The sequence below is a fragment of the Schistocerca serialis genome, chromosome 2, assembly GCF_023864345.2.
Source record: "Schistocerca serialis cubense isolate TAMUIC-IGC-003099 chromosome 2, iqSchSeri2.2, whole genome shotgun sequence".
NCBI classification, from domain to species: Eukaryota; Metazoa; Arthropoda; class Insecta; order Orthoptera; family Acrididae; genus Schistocerca; species Schistocerca serialis.
This window is the reverse complement of record NC_064639.1, coordinates 706,458,730-706,484,755: the sequence shown is the minus strand read 5'-3', so window position 1 is coordinate 706,484,755 and position 26,026 is coordinate 706,458,730. Positions and strand designations below refer to the sequence as shown.

Genomic DNA, 26,026 nt, shown 5'->3' with positions numbered 1-26,026 from the left:
GACACAGTAGTAGAAATACAATGCTTTCTGCTCAGTTTAAATACTCAGTTGAGTTGATAGTTTTATTTTTATTTTGTTTCTGTTACATAATGTTTACATGATTGAAAAGCACATGAATAACAAGGTAGAAGCAGCAAGTGGTTCCCATGTCACCTGAAAGGTGATGATCACAGAAACAGTAGGATTACTACTTGTACCTTCCCTTTCATTCAGAATTTAAGAGCTGATGACCACTAAGAGCCTCTAGTACAATACTGTTACTAATGGTGAAATAATATTCAAATGTTTTAATATCTTTGATTGGTAAAGTGTTTAAAATTGACAGTTGTGTTACTGGATATATAATCTTTGTAATGGTAGATCAAGGGATGTATATTATAACGGAGAATGATTAGAGTAAGAAAGATACTGTGCGTGTAAGTACAAGTTTGGTGAGTAATAGGCATTTCTTTCAATTCAGAGAGCATTCACATAAAACTAATGAATAATGAAATGAGAATTTTTAAATAATAATAAATACTTTTGTTCAAAAATAATGTACAGCAGCTTATAGTCGCACCTAACGTGCATGAGAAATGCTTGGCGTGCTATTGTGTTCACTGCTGGATAGTGCAGCCATCTGGTAGGAGCTCACCAAAATATCCACACCTGATATGTTTCCTATATTATTATAATTAAAACTAAAAATACTATTATTTTGGAACTTTTTTCATAATTCTGAGAACTTGAGTGTTGCTCTTCTGCATCAGGATACTGCATCGTGACAACCACACATATTCCCCAAAAACTGTCAACTAAATGTTAACTTGGGCAATTACTTGATGCACTAATATTAATTTTTGATACACAGTTCTTAGTTTATATCACTGAAAATAATCAATGTTTCAAAATATATTATAATAGGGAAGATAATAATCTATTCATCAAGTGGCAGCAGGAAAAAACATATAAAAATGATGCAGAAAGACATGTGCTTTCAGAGCCAGTGGCTCCATCTTCTGTAAGAGGAGTTGAAGGGTTACAAAGAGGGATAAAGGAAATGAATGACTGGCCAGTTTTATGAAATAGGAAAAGTTATGGAAAATTTTCCCAAAACCTTGGTTCAGAGGTGGCATACTGGATGGAATGAGAAGTCTTCCCTAACATAAGGTCTGGGATGACTTTTTTTTTTACAACTCTTCCCATTTCCTAAACCTTACTAGTCCTTTTCCCTCTTCCTACCCATTGAACCCTTCTGTCAGAAAAAAGGAACTACTGGTTCCAAAAGCTCACATTTCCATATCTTTTGTAAGTGTTTCTTATTGCAATTTCTTGGTGAGTGACTGAGCGAGGTGGCGCAGTGGTTAGCACACTGGACTTGCATTCGGGAGGACGACGGTTCAATCCCGTCTCCGGCCATCCTGATTTAGGTTTTCCCTGATTTCCCTAAATCCTTTCAGGCAAATGCCGGGATGGTTCCTTTGAAAGGGCACGGCCGATTTCCTTCCCCGTCCTTCCCTAACCCGAGCTTGCGCTCCGTCTCTAATGACCTCGTTGTCAACGGGACGTTAAACACTAATCTCCTCCTCCTCCTTGGTGAGTGAGGTTTTTTATCTATCTTACTGTCTTTAGTTTGCTGTCCTTGTAGAATTTGTGCTACACTTTCCATTTGATTTCTCATAACTCTCTTCCCTTTTCCGCAAAAGATAAGTATGTGGCTTGCAATGCCAAAATTAAATTTGTTTTTCTGTCATCTTCATCATAGCTTAGGCATTTTGCTTCAACTGTGTAGTTTATCACAGAATTACATAATTTTCATGATGTACACATTTGTGTGCCTAAGAAATAAAACACTTTCAACTACTTACAGAGACACATCAGAAGGTTATGTTTATCATGTAGATAGGAGCATCAGTGTGTCTGAACTTATGTTTGAAGCACAAGAAATAGCTTGGAAGACAACTTTTGTGCCTTCTCTGAACACAAACAACAAACAAACTGGACTTACTGATACACTTGCTCGACTGTGTGACAAATATCCTCCCAAAACCCCAAAACACCAGAAAAATTAGAAGAAAATATTCTCCTTGGCCAACAGATGAGCTAAAAATGGTATATGTATCTCATGGACACAGCACACACAACACACAGTTTATTCCCAACCTGGAAAATCATATTACTTAAAAGTGGGTGAAAAACACAGACAGTAAAACTGTGAGGAATTCTAAACTTAGACATGGTCATACATCAACAGATTAACACAGACTAGCTGTCCTATTTGCATAGTCTAGGGCTTCAAATACCTTAGCCCCTCACGCCTCCATCGTTACTGCATAGGGTAGATAGTGAGGAGCTATGTGGATTCTTGTGAGAGGCTAGTTAATTTTGCAATCAGAAACATTTAAGTCACAGTAAGAGGCATATCAGTGTCATAAGTTAAATAAATTAACTAAAAGCATAATGCTGCCACGTAATTTTATTATTAAATAGTTGCACATTTCTTATATTAATTAATCAGCCATTACATGTGTGTTAGTTGCAAGAACAGTGTGCACACGCATTTCCCTCAATCCCCACCAGGCCGCTGCTCTTCTTCTCACAGATATGAGTCTGAACAGGTGTAAGTACTCACACTCAAAATCAATGGGTTGTTGAGCCCTGGTCTAGAGATAATTTTAATCAACTTTTGCACATTAAATCTTATTGGTCATTTTCCATTTTACAAGAACATCTATACTCTGTGTAATTGTTTGTGTGCATTGTACAGAAGTGTGCAGTTCAGGTTACAGTGGGATAATGAATTCTCACAAGCATTTTATTGTTCTTCTTTACTGAAAACAGTTGTTCACAGGTGTATGTGGAGCCAAATATTGATATTACAACAGCAGCCTTCTTCTGTAAATGATGAAAGTGATCCTGAGGGAAATTCTTGTAGAAATGTAGAATTTTCTCTTGTTGTTGTCTCCCTGTACCCTGTCACATCACAGATCATTTACTTCAGGATGCAGATCAGTGTGAATATCATCAATATTCACTCAATATGGAGAGAAAAACAGATGAAAATTGTCCTCTAGTGCTGTTACATTGTTAAATCAAATCTGAAATTCTTGCTTATGTGGAATATGTTGATAGCATTTGAAGTGTAAGTTAATACAGAAGCCCTTCAGTGAAGACAATTTTGAAAAATGAACTGTATTTCATAAGATAATATTTCTCCTACTGCACACTGAGGTGTGAAGACATTGTCAGTGTTACACAATGCTCATTGCTGCTGTTACTGTTGTTAGGCAGTGCCACTGTTAAAACTGACCCTCCCACATTCCTCTTCTCCTGTGTTTGTTGCAAGCACAATGTGCACATGCATTTCCCTCACTCCCCACTACCTACTCACAGGTAGGACCTTGAGCAGGCATAAGTATTCACACACGAAGTCAGTGGGTTGTTAAGCCCTGGTCTAGGGGTATGTAAAGTAAATGCAGCAGATGAACGTATTGTTCCTGTCACTAACTGACTCAGTGTTGCACTTCACCAATAACATTATTGTACCACATAAAAAAATGTGGCTTTTTGGTCAAGCTTATTATTGATTTATTACAGCCTGCACTGACAGGTATCTTTCACCATCCATTGACCACAAGTGTTTAGCCAGCAGCTTGGAAATAGGGCAGCTGCATAAGGAGGACATTCTGTTGTTACCTGCTGACTACTGCCCCATTTTATTCTTCTCATTCTCTCTGTGGCCTTACTCAGCATGGTCCATGACCAGTTGCCAGATTTGTTGGTTTGTCAATAAGGACTGTTGAAAGTGTCTACAAGGAATAGTGAGCCACTTGCAGGCACATAACATGATGTAAGAACAATGATTGTAAAAAGATCTTATCTGACAAGGACCGAAAACAAGTGTTACACTTTGTCAGTGACAATCAGTTTCAAATCTGACATGAACTGTTGCTGTCAGTGAATATAGGTTCATCTCAATTAGTTTCCAAGCAAACATTGCTCATGGAACTGCATGCAATGGACTCTTGAGAGTCAGGTGAGACGGGCACACAAAACTACATGTCTTCACAAAACACATGAACTGAACAGTAGCTGACTAGAGGTGTGTAGTTAGTTTGACTAGTTACAATTTTTCCTTGCTTCTGTTCAAACAAAGCAAGGTGTCAAGTACATCAACAGCCTAGGGTGCAGTTGTTCTTCCCATACACATGTTCATGTTCTACATGAATGGAATGGAATGAATCCCTAATAAGTGGTATGGTGAGAAGTGTCTCCATGCACTTAACACTGGTTTGCAGAGTTTGTCTGTAGATGAAGATGAAGAACTCAGTGTGTGTGGATGGTGTAGTTCAGGCTGCACGTGTAGTTCAGGCTGGACGTGTAGTTCAGGCTGGACGTGTAGTTCAGGTTGGTTTTTCTGCGTCTTCATGATGAGTAAGCTGTGAACACTCCTAACTTCCAAGATAACAACATCCAGTGTTCCATTCATATCTTCCTAGTCTGACAAACTCTTGGATACCCTATTGAACCTTAACTGTCTCACTAAGCTACCTGATCTTAATCTGATAGAAAACATCTGGGACTATTTGGAACAGTGGGTGAAACATAGCACTTTACATCTTCATAATTTGGTAGCTCTACAAGATCTACTCATCAATGAGCAGTTTCAGCTCATACAGCATATCTAGGGAAAATAAGAGACAAGGACTTTTTTACCAATAGGCAAGATTGGGCAGCTGCCTAGAGCAGCAAAATTTTAGGGGCAGCAAAGAGCAGAAAAAATTAGTTTCAAACCAAACAGCGCAAAAATTAAGCGAATGAGGAGGAAAAACTGAAAAAGAAGAAAAATTAAAACACTGAATTGTTTTCAAAAGCAGATGGAACAGTTACTTAATAAGTTTTTACTTACTCTGATGTATGCAAACACATTGTCTCTGCCTACTTCAAAACTGAAACAGTTGCTACTGAGTATGAAATGAAAACAAACACAACCTTGATTTATCACCACCAAGCACTGGAGCAGAGTACATACACTGGCTTACAATCATGTTGTGACTTGATACTGTACCTCCCTCAGTCCCAACTCCCCCCTTTTCTCTCTCTGCAGATCATTTGTCAAGCAGCAGTTGTACTGAGTGGTTCTGTCAACATTTTTAGTTCTTTTATTATTTGCTGTGGATAGCCTACCACTTATTCACAAGCTAGGTTTTGTACTCCTTTTTCAGTATATCTAAAGGGAGTAAAAGTGCAGTTTGTCATACCCATATACAAAAATGAGTTGATATCTGTCTGTAAGTCTGTCTCTGGGTGTCTGAGACTCGCAGATCTGCATTGTTGTGCTGTTGGATGTTGGTGGTCGTAGAGAGGGAGATGATATCGGGGAGTAAAAAAGAGGGGACATAATTTTTCAGTTCTCATCTAGGGTGGCAAAACACCTATAAACAGCCCTGTAGGGGACTCTCTTCCTCATAAAATTAAGGCTACCAGTAGTGTCACATGGTATCAGCTTGATATTTTTTGAAGCAACTAATTTTTTTATCTGGTGTGCTTATGTCTGTAACATTCATAATTTTGATAATATCTCACCATCTTATGCACAGATTTTCCATTTACCTGCAGATGAGCACAGAGATGATCAAGTATCAGTGCATACTCTGTCTGCTCTACCACCATAAAAAATATACAGTCCCTCCTACTTCTCTTCAACCTTAACTTTCCTGTGTGTACACCATTGCAGATACACATGTTCCAGACAGAGCAAAATACTTTCATTTCATACTATCACACAGATGAGAAGAGGATTAGTATTTAACATCACATCCACAACGAGGTCGTTATAGATGGTCACACTATTACACATCTGTGAGTTTAGTCCCTTTTATTTCCAAACTAACCAACCAACACATCTGTCAATCTATTTCTGTAGCACGAACCTGATTTTGGAATTATCTCCCTCAATGTATACGAAAACTGAATCACAGCGCTGGCTTAAAATCACAGCTAATGATCTCTCTCCTAAAACAACAGTAGTGTCTGCCTTTGATTTTGAATGCATCTTTTACCCAATTACGAGGTGCATTCAAGTTCTAAGGCCTCCGATTTTTTTTCTAATTAACTATTCACCCGAAATCGATGAAACGCGTTACTTCTCGACGTAATCGCCCTGCAGATGTACACATTTTTCACAATGCTGACGCCATGATTCCATGGCAGCGGCGAAGGCTTCTTTAGGAGTCTGTTTTGACCACTGGAAAATCGCTGAGGCAATAGCAGCACGGCTGGTGAATGTGTGGCCATGGAGAGTGTCTTTCATTGTTGGAAAAAGCCAAAAGTCACTAGGAGCCAGGTCAGGTGAGTAGGGAGCATGAGGAATCACTTCAAAGTTGTTATCACGAAGAAACTGTTGCGTTACGTTAGCTCGATGTGCGGGTGCGTTGTCTTGGTGAAACAGCACACGCGCAGCCCTTCCCAGACGTTTTTGTTGCAGTGCAGGAAGGAATTTGTTCTTCAAAACATTTTCGTAGGATGCACCTGTTACCGTAGTGCCCTTTGGAACGCAATGGGTAAGGATTACACCCTCGCTGTCCCAGAACATGGACACCATCATTTTTTCAGCACTGGTGGTTACCCGAAATTTTTTTGGTGTCGGTGAATCTGTGTGCTTCCATTGAGCTGACTGGCGCTTTGTTTCTGGATTGAAAAATGGCATCCACGTCTCATCCATTGTCACAACCGATGAAAAGAAAGTCCCATTCATGCTGTCGTTGCGCGTCAACATTGCTTGGCAACATGCCACACGGGCAGCCATGTGGTCATCCGTCAGCATTCGTGGCACCCACCTGAATGACACTTTTCGCATTTTCAGGTCGTCATGCAGGATTGTGTGCACAGAACCCACAGAAATGCCAACTCTGTTCAACAGTCATTCGGCTATCCCCCAAAACAATTCTCTCCACTTTCTCGATCATGTCGTCAGACCGGCTTGTGCGAGCCCGAGGTTGTTTCGGTTTGTTGTCACACGATGTTCTGCTTTCATTAAACTGTTGCATCCACGAACGCACTTTCGACACATCCATAACTCCATCACCACATGTCTCCTTCAACCGTCGATAAATTTCAATTGGTTTCACACCACGCAAATTCAGAAAACGAATGATTGCACACTGTTCAAGTAAGGAAAACGTCACCATTTTAAGTATTTAAAACAGTTCTCATTCTCGCCGCTGGCGGTAAAATTCCATCTGCCGTACGGTCCTGCCATCTCTGGGACATATTGACAATGAACGCGGCCTCATTTTAAAACAATGCGCATGTTTCTATCTCTTTCCAGTCCGGAGAAAAAAATCGGAGGCCTTAGAACTTGAATGCTCCTCGTGCAACTGACTGCCTTCCTTTCCCACCAGCTCTTTCCCATATTCCAAAGCCCCTATCTGGATAAGTCAACCTGAACTTCTGTTTCCTTTAACTCACTATACTTTTGTACCCTTTCTTGTGTTTACATTAGCACATTCTGCAGGCACTGCTCTTTTTCTTCTCGATTTTGACCCCCCTGTGGATCATGTAAAGAACCAACCAACGTCCATCTTTTCCAATACTTTTTCATTCAATCAAAGTGCTGTTGTTTATAAACTTTTGAGCTCTTTGCTCCACTTTTCTTTTTCAGTTTTCTCTGGAGATGGGAATCTAAAACTTTCTTTTGACACATAATTCTTTTCGCAATTTCATGTTTTTCAATCTTCATCTCTTTCAGATCACTTCTGATTTCTTTGAGCCACTTGAAACTAGGAGGTTTTTTGTGGTTGACATGTCTGGAAATTTTCTTGCATATCGTGTTTTTATTCAGAGCAGATGGCCATAAAGCATCATTCTACATTTTCTCACCATTACACTTAGTTCTTCCATTTTCATGTGCAGATCTTCATTGTGCCAGTTCTTGTCTTCACTTCATGTTTTATTGGCTGCGAAGTTTTCTTGGGATTTTACTCTTTCATTCCACTTTTTCTATTTTCTTGCCTTAGTCAAATCCAGGCATTCAGCTGCTTACAAATATTCTGATATTGTTAATAGAGAATAGTGCTGTAACTGTTTGAGAGGAGATAGAGTTCTTATTGTACAGATCTTTAGTTAACTGAAAGGCCATTTCCATCTCCCCTGCTCAGAGTTTATTAGTCTCTCATCATCATGGCCATTCATCTGTATTATCTGACTGCGATATTTTAAGTTATTGACTATTTGTATTTTTCCATAACCTGTGTTCATGAAATTTAGAGCATTTTCATGTTTGTCATATATTCTGGTTTGCTTAAGATGTTTGAAGGCTTGTTTTTATCTGCATTTCTTTTCAAAATGTTGATTTTTCTTGTTGTAATTGCTACGACTCCAGACAATATTGCAAGGTCATCAACAAAAGCTAATCAGTAATTTCTAAGTTTCTTCTTTTTATAGCCCAATTGCATGTGGTCATTTACTCTATTCTTTCTGAGTTCTTCTTGCTATTCTCAGATAAAGTTTTCAAGAATACTGTTGGACAAAATAAGGGATACAGCATCTTCTTCTCTAATGCCTGTTTGTACTTCAAAACCTTCAGATATTTCACCTAAAAATTTAACTTTAAATTTTATGTTGATTAATATTTGGCAAATTATGTTTTTTATTTTATCATCCACATCAAACTCTTTAATATTTAAAACAGAGGTGCTCTGTCATCAGAGTCATACTCCTGTTTGCAGTCCACAAACTTAGTGACATGGGATATGCATCTTAATATTCTGTCTCAGATTATGAGCTTAAGACTCGAGATCTGCTTCACACATGACTTTCCATTCTGAATTACTCCTTGATGTTCACCAATCATGTCACCTACCAGGTTCTCTAGACTATTATGTAACACTTTAGAAAGAATCTTGTATGTAACTGGTGGCAGTAATACTCCTCTGTTGTTGTCGACATCAGTTTTATCTCCTTTCTAATGTAAAGAATAAATTAATTCAAGCTTAAAATCCTCTGGAATTTCTTCTGTTCGTCATATGTTGAAAAATCCTTCCTTATCTGATGGCTTTGATTCAGGAGACTTCATTTCAGCAGTTGAGGTGTGAAGCCTCTCCTTTGGTTTGTTGCAGTTTAATAGTTTCTCGAAATATTTAGCTAATAATTCACAGTTTTCTTTGGTTTTTTTTTAAATTTTTTATTTGTGAATTGACCACTTAGGATCACGCTACAATTTCATTTCTTCTTTGTCTGAAGTTTCCTCTTTCTTCAGTACTCCTTCATATGGACACTGTGCTGTTTCTTCTGTTCATGCATCCAGGCTCTTCCAGTCTTCTTAGTCCTTTTGGCTTGAAATCCTTCCAAATTTTGAATCATGGTCCAAAATGTATCCCTGTTGAACATTTGGACTTCCAAAAATGTTGAAGTTTTCCAGATCTTTACAAGCTTCCTTAATCCATATCATTGTTGTCTTCTTTTTCCACAGGTAGTCGAGTATCCTTTTTGTTAGTCTGGTTTTGTCCATTCTGTACAGGTGTCCTAGAAATGATAACCTCCTCTTTTCCATGGTCTCTGAGATTTTCCCCACCTTTTTGTAGATTTCATTGTTGCTCCGAAGTTTCCAGCCACTTTCAACCTTCGTTGGACCCATGATGTTCTGTAACATTCTTCTTTCTAGTTTCTCCAGCTTTTCTAACTTGTAATTCATTGAGAGGTATTCACTACCATACAGGCACTCTGTTTTTACCACAGCATTGTAGTTCTTAATTTTGTCATTCCAAGAGATGGACTTTTTGTTGTAAATGTGTTTAGTTAATCCATAAGCTCTCTCCATTTTTGAGATCTGGTCCCCCACAGCAACTTTCTTCAGTCCGTTCTCTTGTATGGCTTCACCAAAGTATTATTATTGTTATTATTATTATTAGTAGTAGTAGTATTAGTATTAGTGTCACTAACACTAACAACCTGCAACCTGGGCCCATCACAAGAACTGGGCTTAGTCTGTCACAAGCCAAGACAAAGTGGATAGTGATAGTGATCTCTTTAAAAAATCATGGTCCGTCTGGCCTCACTAGTAGTACCTTGTAAGGGCCTCTTGCCAGAGTGACAGTGAAGACCTCAGTGGCAGACATTGTTGAATAAATGAAGTGGTGGAAGAGAAAGTCCTGCTTTGTGGGGGTAATATACAAAAAGATCTTGTAGAAACAACCAAAGATCACACCATTTTTCTTACCTTGTGTAGCACTGATAATGCGACTGAGGAACGTTTAGTCAACTTGTAAACTTCAAGGAATAAAAAAATAGGCAGCCTGATTTTGGGAATTCTGCTAAAGTAACAAGAAAGCCTAAACAATTTTCAAATTGATAAAAAAACAAAAGCTAGGAGGACTTGCCAACAAAGAGAGGGAATTAGAATAAGAATTAAAGAAACTTCAATTCAGTATGAAGTGAGCATCAACAGGTGTTACAGTTGTAATAAAGGAGGAATGAAAAATACGCTACACATCTAAAGTGGAAGAATAACAACATTTAATTACAGTTAATTAACAGTAGGGATGATTTTAGCTGGCATATATGCACCTGAAAACGAAAGAAATGAAGGAACAACAGAAGCTTACAAAAAACTTTAGGTAACAATAAATGAAACTCATAAAAAATCGTTTTATTGTTTTGGGAGACTTCAGTGTAAGAACTGGAAAAACAACAGCTAAAATTTTTTAGGGAAGAACTACGAAGTAAGACACAACAGTAGTGGACAAATTTATGTAGACTGCATGGCAAACAACTCTTTTAGAGCTACTAGTAGCTTCTATAAATATAAAAAAAATACATTAACACTAAGGGACAGAAAAATGGATAGGTCTATAATAGATTACATTTTGTAGGGAAGTTCTGGTGAAATATAAATAATTTAGGCATAAAAGAGGAATAGCAGAAGCATAGAGTCGCCAATAGGCACACACAAAAGAGAAAGAAAACTTGCTGGTTTTCAGAATATGTACTTCATTGAGCTATTCACACACACACACACACACACACACACACACACACACACACACACACACACCTGTGGCCCTACAATGTGCCAGTGTGACAAAAATTCCAGGATTGCATTAGCATGGGACACAGTCTAAGCAGCTTCGAGCAGTACTACAACGTGTCACAAAAGTCACACATGTATTCCGAAAAAGTGTGTCTGAACAGACCTCAGATGGTCCAGTGGTGTTGACTGAATGCCATGTCATCCTCAGGCTATCAGATCCACATAATGATGAGCATGGGGTCAGCACACCAGTCTCCTAGCTGTAGCTAGTTTTCGTGACCTGGAGTCACTACTTCTCAATCAAGTAGCTTCTAAATTGGCCTCACAAGGACTAACCACACCTTGCTTACCTATAGGGTGTAGCATCCCTGACAGTCACCCATCCAAGTGCTAGCCACAACTGACAGGGCTTAACTTTTGGGATCTGACGGGAACGAGTGTATCCACCGCGACAAGACCGTTGGTGTATTTTGGAAGCTAGAAAGTTTTATTTTTTCTTTTGACTAATGACTCAATGCTCCTGCTATTCGGTGAATGTTCTCCTTTATTTCTAAATTATTTACATTCTGCCAGAACCCTCCTACATATTTGTACCATTTAGTGGCTGCCTTCCATTGTCTGTCCTTTGTTACTATCTCACAATTTACACCTACTTTGTCTCTCCTTTATTGGCCATCCGCATCTTTTGCTACATTTCCCCTCTTGCCTTTGTTACTCAGATGCTTTGCAAATCCAAATCAGCATAGTCATGAGCAGCTTTTGTGACACTATGTAGTGCCGGTTGTGGGTGTTTTGCGTGTATCACAAACTAATGCAATCCTGGCATTGTTGTCCAACGGGTACAATGTAGGGGCACAGTTTTGTGTGTGTGTGTGTGTGTGTGTGTGTGTGTGTGTGTGTGTGTTTGTGTGTGTGTGTGTGTAGGCATGGAAGGGGGTGGGGGGTATGTTCTCCTTTAGTCCTAATAGATTATGTTTTATTAGATAAGGAAACTGCTCCATTAACCAAAGAAGGAAGAGTAGGTCTATATTAAACTGCAGCTATAAGCTCGGATCATTCTTTTGCTAAACAAAGTTAATATACTAACAAAAGTTAGAAGCCTCTTTAAATCAAAACTGAATGTTGCAGAAGAAGCCTTTAAAGTAAACCTATCAAAGAAGGAAAGGAAAGCATTAGAAGATCTTAATACAACGGACAGTTGGATCAGTATATCCACAAAATAGATCAAAACAACAGCAACAGCAATACAAAATGGAAGAATATTGTCCACTGCAGTATATGGAGCGTTAGGAAACTGTGTATAAAAAGAATTGGCTGTGAATATGGAATATTGATGATGTTGCCAAATATATCGGAGATAATAAAACAGCTCATCTGAAGTATTTAATAGCAGTAAGGCTCAGGAACAAACAGAGTATTTAAAAAATCTGCAATAGTGCAGGGAGAAAATAAAAAAGAGAGAGCTGGGAAAAACCTATCACAGAAATTGAGGTTGAACTACATGTACACCAAAATAAGACTTTTAAAATCATAAGGTTCATCAATAGAAACAAAAACAACAAGGTAGCTTTTAATATCATATCAATAGTGGAACAGGAAAAAGCATAATAAAGACATTTTGGAAGAGACTATAGACATTTCAGCCAAGGTACATTACCCAGGTGTAGATATGATAACTTTGGACAAAGTCTTACAGACTTTGAAAGAATTTTCTTCATTGAACGTCTGTTAGACTTTGATGATACTTACTGGACAGAGTTAAGGATCCAAGTAATTACAGCGAGCCCTTGATATACCAGTATTTAAGAAAGGAACACCAAAGTAATTCTGAAAATTACTGTGATGCAAACTTACTTACCTAGGAATAAAAAATCTATGCCAAAATACTAAATGAAATATCCAATAAGATGCTACTGAGCGACAAATTAGACAAAGATTTTCTCTCAGATCACTATTTCAGTTTTTCTTAATTACTCTGATTATTTTCAAGCAATCAAACCTTTCTTTGCAAAACTAGATCTCATTCTGTTCAAATTTGACATCACGTTTGTCCATCTCCCACTTTCCATTTGATTATGAAAATACAGACAAAATTTCCTTCAAATCACTAATTCAGTTTTCTTAACTACCCTGTTTATTTTCCAGCCATTAAATTTTTTCTGCAAAACTAGACCCCATAGAGTTCAGTTTGATACCACATTTGTTGATCTCCCACTCTTCATTTGGCTATGAAAATTGGGCAAAAATTCATTGAAAAATTTTCAAATACACAAATAATTCCACAGACCTTCATTAACAGTCTTCATAGATTATGTTAAACTTTTTGACAGAGTGGTTAGATATGATCTATGAGAAATCGTGGAAGAGAAATGAGTTGCATGTCATTTGCTAAATACTGTTAAAGGCTTTTATCACAAAACAAATAATAAAGCAGAGGTAAATCGGCAGGGGGAAGGGGTGTAGTGGGGAGAGGGAGAGGGGTGGGGTGGAGGGCAGGTGGTGGTGGTGGTAGTGGTGGGGGGGGGGGGGGGGGGGAGGGGGGGAGCAAACACCTGTAAAGCAAGGTGAAAGACAAGGTTGCACTTTTCACTTTTTGACATACATTATTTAACTTTTACACAGATGGAAAGAATTCATTGCCTGTGATGAACTTGCTGTTTGCAGGTGACCAGTAATTATAACAGAATTAGAAGATGATTTACAAAATTCAGCACATGAATTGAACAGAATAACAGGAACATATAATTCTGAAATATCTGTACATAAAACTAAGACATAAGTTTTTACCAGGGAACAGTTGACAAGAGCCTTGCTCTTACAAGGGAATGGCCCAATAAGACATGTTGAAGCTTACCTTGAAACTTTTTACAAAGGAAGAAGACAATGAAAGAAATGCACTGTGAAAATTTTAGCTGCTAAGAGGCACTGCAAATATTTAAAAAATAGCTGAAAATTGCCAAATTTGTAGCTTGCCAGGTGACAGTAGAAATGTACACCCCTACTGGAAAGTTTAGGGGCTGCGTACCAGGCCACCAGTATCTTGAAGCCAAATGCAGGGCTAAGTCATGTGACTGAGGACGTAGAGCTTTTATGTAAGGACATTACAAAGGGAGGACCATGTAGTGATAGTGTGTGGACTGGGAAACAGTTTGGACAGGGAAGGGGCATATGACTTAGGTGGTGACCTGGACATGATAGCTTCTGTGACTCATGGCAACAACGTACACTTTGTTGAGCTGTTCCAGCATCATGATCAACCACACCTAAATGGAGCTGTGAGGTGAATCAATGTTGGTTTAAGGATGGCTCTCAGGACAGCCAACTTTGTTCATGTTTCTCTGGTGCTTGTCGGGACTATCAACAGATGGGGTTTCACTAGGCATGGCCTACACTTAAACAGGACTGGGAACGGGAGATTGGTACAGCTGATTCATGAAAGTATAGGGGGTGGATCTCGGGCCACACATGGTCAAATATCTGTTTTCAAAATACAACTATTAGAAGCTAAGATCCAATCTTTGAACTGCACAGTAGTTTGTGTTACTGAGCACTGGTGTAGAGACACAGAAATCCAACATATAGTATTATCATTGTATGAAAGGGCAAACTCTTACTGCAGAACTGCTTCAAGAGGTGGAGGATCATGCATTTATATCAGAAAAGGAACATAGTTCAAATCAAGACATGACCTCAGTACAGTAATTGAAGACAAACACTTTGAAATATCAGCTATTGAATTAACAGGGCTTGATATCAGCAATAAATTAATCATTTTGTGTGTGTTTAGATCTCTCAGTGATAGTGTGGACACTTTTTTCAATAAATTAACAGAAGTTCTAGATAAAGTCTCAAGTACAAAGGTCAACGTAATTCTGTATAAATATCCTTCGAATTTGTGCATGTCCCTATTGGTCAATAGTGCAACAAGGGTTACTACAATGACTGCATCAGTAATTGACCATGTGGCCACAAATATGGACAGGGAAAAATGTGATGTAGCTGTAAAAGATCTCGGACTATCAGACCATCTCTGTCAAATAACAACACTAAAATCAGGCATCGAATTATTCCATAAACTACAAACCTACAAACAACATCTATTAGAAATCAAAATAAAAGATTTTTCAAAAAAACTAGAAAAACAAAGCTGGGATGATGTGTATAAGGAAACCAATGTGAATATGAAATTCTCTAAATTCTCCACATTGTTTAAATTGAACTTTGAAAAGGAATTTCCAAAAGTATGCATGTCTGTATCAACATCTCACAAAAACAGATGGATAACAGTGGGTATTAAGAAGTTCTCCCAAACACTTAAACACCTCAGTTCCATGAAAAAGATTCACAATGATCCAAAATTCTGAAATTTCTATCATAAATACAAAAAGATCTATAGGAAGGTGGTGATCACTGCAAAAAAGTCATTCAATGTCAAAATAATATATAATGCAGAGAATAAAAGCAAAGCAGTCTGGGATACTATAAAAAAGGAAATAGCAAGAGGCAAACAAATGCAGAATAACATACTGCTAAGGGAGGGGGATAAGGTAATAAATATCTACAACACTTAGCAAACTGTGTAAACGAGCATTTTTCAAGTACTGCAGAGAAGTTACAGCAAAAATTCCCCAAAACAAATATAACACCTGTAAATGATGATGCACTAAATACAATGATGTTACTTCCAACCACAGAGAATGAAGTGAATAGAACTGTTCAAAAACTAAAAAATAAAAAGTCAGTAGGCTTAGATGAGGTACCAATGTGTGTACTGAAACAAAGAATAGGGATTATACAAGGCCCTTTAACAAATGTAATAAATGAATCCTTCACATCAGGGACATTTCCAGAGCAGTTAAAACAGGCAAGAGTTGTACCTTTGCTTAAGAAACGTAATGCAGAAGACATAGAAAATTACTGGCCCATTTCCCTACTATCACCATTATCAAAAATAATAGAAGCAATTATGAAAAACATATTAATGAATTACTTGAATAAATACAATCTTCTAAGCGAATCACAGATTGGTTTCTGAAGTGGCAAAAATACGGAGTCAGCCATAGTAGAATTCACAAAAGTTGTACTTGATGCTCTTGATAAAGATGAGTGTGTCACAGGCATATTTTTGGATCTTTCTAAGGTGTTTGATACAGTCAACCACAAGATTCTATTAAATAAATTACAAGCATTAGGAATAAGAGGGGTAGCTAATGACTGGTTTCGATCATACCTAGCAGATAGGGTACAAAGAGTAGAGATAACACATACTTCAAATAGATCTAAACATTTAGTAAAACACTTATCAGAACCAAAATACTTTAATATAGGTGTTCTGCGAGGTAGCATATTAGGACCAATACTATTCCTGATATGCTTTCCCAGTAGTGTTACTCATGGTGAAAAAAATTATCTTTGCTGATGACAACAACATTATAGTCACTGAGAAAACAAGAGAACTCCTTTCAGAGAAAGCAAATGATACTCTCAAGGAAGTTTGATTGGTCAATAAGCAATAAAGTGACACTGAACATAAAGAAAACTAATGCCATGAATTTCAGTTTCAGGAGGAGAAATTATGATGTTAAATTAAATGTAGATGGCACCTGTATAGACTGTGTAACAAATGCAAAAATTCTAGGAATGAATATTGATTCTCAGTTGAAGTGGTGTGAACATACAAAGGTACTTGCAAACAGAGTGTCATCAGCTTGTTATACCCTTAGAATACCATCATCAGTGTGTAACATGCAACGCTCTTTAGTTACATATTATTCATATGAACACTCAATTCTTAGATATGGCGTTCTTTTTTGGGGAACAAACGCACAAAATATGGACACAATTTTCAAACTCCAGAAAAGAGCCATAAGAATAATAACCAAAAATACTAGTCCAGCTCATTGTAAAGATCTGTTTATCTATTTATTTAGTTTTGGTCCTGTGACATCTTGTACAGATATAGGACAGGTCAATAAATGATACTCTAAGTTAAAAATTACACCCCCCGCCCCACACACACACACAGATATATAATCAGTACAATGCTGTGGACTACAAAAATCTACATTAATACAACTAGTACACTTTAATAAACAAATAATTGCCATAAATTGTTTATTAATTTAACATTATAAAATTCTGTTTCATTCTGAGAGGTATTCATTTACAGAGTAGAAACTGTGGTCTATCAGAAATGACTTCAGTTTTTTTTTGAGCAAGCTGTCTTGCTTTACCAACTTGATGTTGTTAGGAAGGTGCTTATACAATTATGTGCCTCTATGAAGGACACTCGCCTGGTAGGCTGATGTTCTGGCATATGAGACATGAATGTTATTGCCATTTCTTGTTGTGTAATTGTGCACAGAGCTGTTCAGCTAATAGGCATTGGAGGTTCTTAAATATTCTCTTACAAAGACTATTGTTTCAAATATACACTCCTGGAAATTGAAATAAGAACACCGTGAATTCATTGTCCCAGGAAGGGGAAACTTTATTGACACATTCCTGGGGTCAGATACATCACATGATCACACTGACAGAACCACAGGCACATAGACACAGGCAACAGAGCATGCACAATGTCGGCACTAGTACAGTGTATATCCACCTTTCGCAGCAATGCAGGCTGCTATTCTCCCATGGAGACGATCGTAGAGATGCTGGATGTAGTCCTGTGGAACGGCTTGCCATGCCATTTCCACCTGGCGCCTCAGTTGGACCAGCGTTCGTGCTGGACGTGCAGACCGCGTGAGACGACGCTTCATCCAGTCCCAAACATGCTCAATGGGGGACAGATCCGGAGATCTTGCTGGCCAGGGTAGTTGACTTACACCTTCTAGAGCACGTTGGGTGGCACGGGATACATGCGGACGTGCACTGTCCTGTTGGAACAGCAAGTTCCCTTGCCGGCACTGTTATAGGGCCTATAGGTGTGCTGGTCTGTTCTATTTCCATAACTTGTGCTCGTATTTTTCATTTTGATTTGTAATCACCTGCTTCTTACACAGATAAATCAAAGCCTTGTTGCAACTGACTTTAATTACAGGGTTTTGCACCATAACGATTAACAACAGCTGCGCGGATGTTACAGCAGCTGTACATCAGCTACAGTTTCTGACGTCATCTACTGTATTTCTGACAACCACAAGTACATTATCGCTACCAAAAGTAGGATTATTACAAACCATGGGACCCGCGCGAAAGTTTCGTATTTTTATAGTTTTAAGTAATGACATCGTTTGGATGGGTTCGATGACGGTTTGGATGTACCGTGCACTATTCAGTGTCCCCTCGACGATCACCAGTGGTGTACGGCCAGTGTAGGAGATCGCTCCCCACACCATGATGCCGGGTGTTGGCCCTGTGTGCCTCGGTCGTATGCAGTCCTGATTGTGGCGCTCACCTGCACGGCGCCAAACACGCATACGACCATCATTGGCACCAAGGCAGAAGCGACTCTCATAGCTGAAGACGACACGTCTCCATTCGTCCCTCCATTCACTCCTGTCGCGACACCACTGGAGGCGGGCTGCACGATGTTGGGGCGTGAGCGGAAGACGGCCTAACGGTGTGCGGGACCGTAGCCCAGCTTCATGGAGACGGTTGCGAATGGTCCTCGCCGATACCCCAGGAGCAACAGTGTCCCTAATTTGCTGGGAAGTGGCGGTGCGGTCCCCTACGGCACTGCGTAGGATCCTACGGTCTTGGCGTGCATCCGTGCGTCGCTGCGGTCCGGTCCCAGGTCGACGGGCACGTGCACCTTCCGCCGACCACTGGCGACAACATCGATGTACTGTGGAGACCTCACGCCCCACGTGTTGAGCAATTCGGCGGTACGTCCACCCTGCCTCCCGCATGCCCACTATACGCCCTCGCTCAAAGTCCGTCAACTGCACATACGGTTCACGTCCACGCTGTCGCGGCATGCTACCAGTGTTGAAGACTGCGATGGAGCTCCGTATGCCACGGCAAACTGGCTGACACTGACGGCGGTGCAGCTAGCGCCATTTGACGGCCAACACCGCGGTTCCTGGTGTGTCCGCTGTGCCGTGCGTGTGATCATTGCTTGTACAGCCCTCTCGCAGTATCCGGAGCAAGTATGGTGGGTCTGACACACCGGTGTGAATGTGTTCTTTTTTCCATTTCCAGGAGTGTATATAGGCATGGAAGGTTCAGTATCTTTAGAGTAGGGTTTTGAGAACATATTGACCCCAAAATATTCCACATCACATCGCTGACTGGAAATGTGTGTGACATGCCCGTATTACTATTTCTATACTATCACAGCTTGTGCTTAGTATCCATAGCATGTAACAGATTGATGATAGCTTGGTTGTAAGAGCTTTCATGTGTGTATTCCAGTTGAGATCACTCTGCAGATATATTCCTAGGAACTTAACATCATCAACCAATTTTACAATTTTGTTGTTTATTTTCAATGCATGTTCATTTTGTTGTTTATAGTGGGATGTAGGAAAGTTCATGGCCACTGTTTTCCCAGTGTTAATTATAAGTCTATTTTTTTCAAACCACTGTGTTAGCTCCAGCAATGATGTATCTGTAGTTAATTGAAGCTCTTTTTGGTCTGACCCTGTAATCAAAATACTGGTATCATCTGCAAATAAAGTTTTCTGTTTGGCGTGGACAGTGTCATTCAAGTCATCAATAAACAAAAGAAAGAGGATAGCACCTAATGTTGATCCTTGTGCCACACCATATTTGATGGTAGTTTTTTCTGATGTGTATGTTGTTCTTCTTGAAATGTTTTCAGTTATTGTGTCTTGTTTGAGAACAATTTTTGTTGCCAGCTAGTAAGATACGATCTAATCCATTCATTTGGGATACCTCTAATTCCCTTTCTTTCCAACTTACGTAGTAGGATACCATGATCTAAAATGTCAAATGCTTTGGATAGGTCCAAGAATATTCCAGTAGCCATTTCCTTTTCATCTACAGATTTTAGAATGGAGTGCAAATATTAATAGACTACTGTGGTTGTGGATGTAGATTGCCTGAAGCCATGCTGATGATTTGACAGCAATGAGTTTTTGTTAACAAATTGTAGCAACCTATTATAAAAGAGCTTCTCAAAGATCTTTGAGAAGCCACTAAGCTGTGCTACAGGTCTTTAATTGTTAACATTGTCTGTGGCTCCCTTTTTGTGCAAAGGGGTTACTTTTGCAATCTTTAGATCTGGAAAGGTACCTGTGGAAAAGGAGTGATTAACAATATGCTTCAGAGGTTCTACAATATGATATCTTGTTTGGTTTATAATACAATCTGGAATCTCATCATTTACCAGTCAGTTGTACACATCAAAAATAACATTGGTAATTACTACACAAACAGCTCTGTCCATGAGCATGCAACAAGAGCTAGACTCAATTTACATTTACCAAGAAAAAATAAACATAAAACTCAAAACAGCATTTTCTACCAAGGAATAAAACTATACAATAAATTAACAAAAGAGATTAAAGAAGCTGCAAAAATACACTTATTTAAAAAGGCAGCTAAAAAGTACCTGTTATGCATACATCTTATACTTTGAGGGATTGCTTAGATAAAACGGAGTAGGTGTTTCATAATAAAATGTTATACAAATAAATAATAATAATAATGATTGTAAAACATCCAACATGCCACATAACACCTTCACAATATGTTTTTTCCTTCTTTTTTCCTTTCTGGAAATACTTACCCCCAAGCTATGCATAGCACAATACTAACGCCTCTTCCTCTTTCTGAGCTCAACATCTCACTCATTATAGAGGGATGCTGACTCAGTTTTTCAGGATAGCAAATGGGAAGTTGTGGTACAGAAAATGGCCCAGAGATCACCAGTGTGTGTGTGTGTGTGTGTGTGTGTGTGTGTGTGTGAGTGTGTGTGTGAGAGAGAGAGAGAGAGAGAGAGAGAGAGAGAGAGAGAGAGAGAGAGTGAACAGTGTGGCATTACATTATTTAATAAGTTATTTGTAAAAAAGGTATTGTATACCAGGAGTAAATCTAATGATTGTCTCTAACTTGAAGTATGTAAATGTATGTGTATGTGAATTAGCTTATTTTAAATTGGTCTAAACTTGTAAATACTTTGACATGTCCTATATCCTTGTAAAAAGAGGTCTACAGATGAATAAAGCTACTACTAACTCTGATGCTGTAGGAACTACACATGCACAACTACATACGCACACTGCTGAGGTCGGCAGTACATTTGTAAACAGGAAACTGTCACAATCCAATTGTAATTTGTAAAGGATGTTTCAGGTTACTGTTCGTTGATAGTTTCTCTGTCACTACAGTACACAGTTATTATTCTCTCAAATTAGCCACTCAATTAACATCTATTACAAATTATCAGTTGCTTTTTGCAGTATTGGTAAGTATTGACAATACAGATAAAGCTGAATTAATATTTATTGTGATTTCATAAGGCATGCCTGCTAATAGTACCTTTTTTTGCTTCCAGTTTCACAGTAATGTCGAATCCAATTAAAATTCTCAATTTAGCAATGATGAAATGTGAAGAATGTGGTTTCCAGCCGAAATCCCCTACTTCTCTTGAGGAAGTACATATGTGTCATTTGTTAGTTGATTTCTGTGACATACATTTGAATTATATTGACATTTCATTTGAAATTGTGGATATGCTGGAAGAAATAGGAAATAATGGTGACAATTCCATGAATTGTGGTTCAGATGATGTCAGTTGTGCCAGTATCAGTTCTGAAGAAGAATACCTTCCAAGCCTCAAAGAATCACATGCTGCAGCAGCTTTCAGTAACAAAGAAAAGGCAGCAAAATATTAGTTAAATGAAGAAGGGGAAAAAAATGCTTGAAGTTATGCAGTGTGCAAAGGCATTTTTGTTTCATAAAATTAGAGTGTGAACTGTACAAATGGAAGAATGAATTAGATGAAGTAAGAAATATGTGCCAAATGGAAAGTAAATTAGGACCAAAAATAAAAAAAATGTACTGTTTGGTTGCAAAAAGCTGGAAAAATGGCAAAGAATAATTTTCAACATTTAATTCGAAATGTATTCCTACTAGCTGCAGAAACTAATTCATTGCTTTTGTTGGATTCATGGTCCAAACATAACACCACCTCTGTTTTTGTGGAGGATGACAGAAAATTTGTAGATGTAATGTGGAATCCACCTGGAACTCCTAGCACGATTCAACCTCTCGATAATGAGCTTTTTGGACAGTGGAAAGCATTTTTCAGGAAATTATCAGACAACATAACTTCTGATACCTCTCTCTCTCATTTCAGGTTTATCAGCAGAAAAGTATTCATAAGCTCCATTCATTTGTGTATTACCAGTTTTCTTTGCCATGCTTTATGAATTTGATCAAGTATGCCTGGTATGCAGCGCAGTATGCAGAATAACAGCTGGGACCATTTCTGACTCCATCCCAGTTCTATCTAAATAAAACTAGTGGTTACTGTGAAGCACCTGACTGCATCAGTTTCTCTTTTGTCCAACGTGCCTGGTGCAAGAAAAATGTTTGTTTTGGTCACTGAATAGACAATTTGCATTTTTGTGATGACTACAGAGATTAAACAAAGAACTGTTTCACTTACACTCGAATGTACAACATTCGAACTTTATTATAAGGAAAGGACCTACAGGAATTGTTATAACATGTAGTACTGCAAGATACATTTCATTTCAACAAATTACAGGTCCTCATTGATGGAAGTCATCTGTGACATCAAACACTGCCATGATTTTATTTTCTCTGCTAGCCACTTTTTTCAGAATTACATGTGCAAGAATTGAACTTTCGATGTGAAATTATTCAAAAATTTTTTTTGTAAAGTTTAAGCCAGGTTTTCACCAGAGCAAACAAGCTAACAAGTGTGAGCAAATGTGAATTTTGTCTGGTGTACCTGGGAGGTCTCTTGCAGCTCTTTCAACTGGACTCCACTGCAGCTGCTTACATGTCCCTTACCTTCCCCAGTTACCTATTTGGAAAATGGAGAACTGCAGTTTAATGTGGAATTCAAACCATTTGTCTTTCATGGCCACTCCAGCATCTGTAAGAAGTGAATGTTCATTTAAAAATCATAGTGAAAAAGTTGTGGTCTGAATGACATTTGATCCCGTGCTCTCTGGATCATAAAGTGCATGCTTTGCCACTAGAATATTTTTGTTTTAGGCGGAAAAAGGAAACGACCATTAGACCATACACACGTAGTGGAAATGCTAGCTGTGTCCCCTCTTGAGATGATGCTCAATGTTGGTAATTAGTGTTCGGTTTATAAATTTCCCCTAATGGTAATGAGAAACCAGGGAAAACTGGCAGCTGACATACAAGGAAAAGTTTGGACCAGTGCTAAGAAGAGATGGAGATGCAATTACGTGTAAAGTGCGTGATCTCCACGTATGTTATGCTTCCATAAAAATTGAGACACTTAAATTCTTCCTTCCCTGCCCCATTTTGCATACTCCATCTAGAACAGTGCACTTGCCATGCAAAACAATCCTCACTGAATAGCAAAGTTTCACATTGTGGCTCTAACACGATAGAGTTGCATCCTGTATGCCAAATATTAGCTGCAAAAACTAAAAACTGGTAACAAAGCATTCACAGGCAATGTTTGCTACGTTGTGTTCTTTTCCGTTCCCTCTAGAATTAACAATTCTACCCATATACAAGCAAATAGTAGTGAATTTTCTGCAACTGCTCATTTGCACATGTTTGTTTCCATTTGCTCCCTTGTAAACCAAGCTTTAAGTGCTTAAAATTGGTGTCTGTGAACTCTGGATAATTCTGCTACATGGCACTGTGTGAGTGATTCGCTGAGTGATGCACCAGGTGGGCAGGGCTGTACAGACCGCTGTTATAAGATGTTCTTTGCATGGAAAAAATGTGTAACTTCAACATTTTTTACAAAATACTTACAGTGCCTCTTAGCAGCTAAAATGTTTGCAGTACATTTCTTTCATTGTCTTCTTCTTGTGTAAAACATTTCAGGTTAGGTTTTGACATATCCCATTGGACCATTCCCTTGTTAGTAGCAGACATATTTCTAGAATAAATCTGTTCCATGGTTATAGTTTGACATGGACAATTGCAATGACACTGACTGCAAAATTAAATCATTTTTTTAATTTATGCAGTACAGTTTAAAGAACTTTAGAGAGCAAAGCCAGAGTTGAGTCTGTTACAAAATTTTATAGAACCACAGCAATCTCTACAATTGTTTGTGGAACAGAGTGTTGGGTCTTGACAGGAAAACAAAAACAAAGAATCCAGGCACCAAAAATGAATTATCTATCGTTAGCTGTAAGATACACATGAGCTGACTGCGTTAAAAATAAAGGTATGGGGCTAGATTAGGTCTAAAGGGTATACTGGAAGAAATTGAAAAATGAATGGATACCAAGAAATTGAAAAATGAATGGATACCAATAAATCATGTTGAAAGAATGGCCTATAATAGATATTCAAAAATAATGTGCAGTTACAACTGCACAGGAAACCATAGTAGCTCAAATAATATAGCCCAATAATACAGCTCAAATAATAAATTAATGTTTTGAAGAGGGCTGTTTCCCAGAGGTACTGAAATATTCTGAAGTCAAACCACTCTTCAAGAAGGGATTACGAGAGATTATCGGAAATTATCATCCTATCTCAGTTCTCCCAGCAATATCTACAATATTTGAAAAACATGCTGTTGCTCAAATCAAAAACTTCTCTGCAAAATATTCTCTTATTCTAAACAATCAATTTTGTTTTCAGCAGAGGAAAAACACCATAGATACAGTGAACAGTTTCATTGAGGAAATAAGTACATTATTAGACAAGAGAAATAAGGTGGAAGGATTTTTCTGCAATCTCTCAAAGGCGTATGATTCTGTAAAGCATGCATTGCTTATTTACAAATTTGAGAAGTATGGCATTAGCGGCAGTGCCCTACAATGGCTTAAATCCTACTTACGAAATAGAAAGCAAAGAGTTGGCATCTCTTTAAATGGTGCATATTATTTTTCTGACTGGGAAAAAATATCTCAGGCTGTTCCAAAGGCTCCATATTAGGCCCACTCCTATTTATCTTCTATTTTAATGACTTACCATTAAATATCAGCTCCCCATCAGTTCCATTCAGAGACGAGACTTCTGTCTTAGTTGAAGATCAGGATTCAGAAAAAATTTCGAAATCTGTGATCAGTACCCTCAGTACCTCAGAGACTTGGTTTCAGCTAAATGGGTTGAATCTAAACACATCTAAGACTCACATGTTGAAATTCAAAACCAGACAGTCAAAATGTGAGCAGATTAAGATTGTTCACAGCAACCATGATATAGAAGAAGTTAACTTAGCCAAATTCTTACATTTAAATGTAGATAAAAATTTGAGCTGGCAGGCACACATTGAATATCTAGCAAACAAACTGAGCAGCTTTGCATTTGCAATGGACACATGAAAAGTATCATGTACACTGTTTTGAATCTATTATTAGGTATGGTATTGTTTTTTCGGGTAACTCGACAAGAATAGTGCAGATACGAAAAAATAGAGAGAGAAAAATCATTCGAAATATGTGCACTGCAAATCATAAAGAACCATGTCATCCATTATTTAGAAAACTTAAAATATCAGCCCTGCCATCCCCATACATGTATGAGATTATTATATTTTTTTACACCAGAAATGAATTATTTGAGGGAAACCATTTTTTCTATCATATGATACTAGAAGCAAAGAAAATTTTATGCTGCCCACTCACTGCCTCACACTGTATGCACAGGGATCTCAATACACTGGAATGAAAATTTGTAATAAATTAAAAGGGAATAAATTGATGCAGGTGAATTTAGGTCCACTTAAAAGAAAGCTATATGAGGTACTGCCACTGAAATGTTATTACTCAGTGGATGAATTCATGCAGGACAAACTGGAAATTTGAGCTGGATACAACATGTCACATATTCCAGGAAATATCCTTATAGTGTTATTATTTGTTGTAGTGCTATTATATATTAGTGTAAAACAATTGTAACTGT

General features: G+C 38.2%; 1 protein-coding gene across 9 annotated transcripts in view; it reads left to right on the top strand.

Annotated features, from left to right (window-relative positions):
* Positions 1-26,026, top strand: part of LOC126457865 (uncharacterized) — a 277,897-nt gene that overhangs the window by 183,295 nt on the left and 68,576 nt on the right. The window lies entirely within an intron of this gene.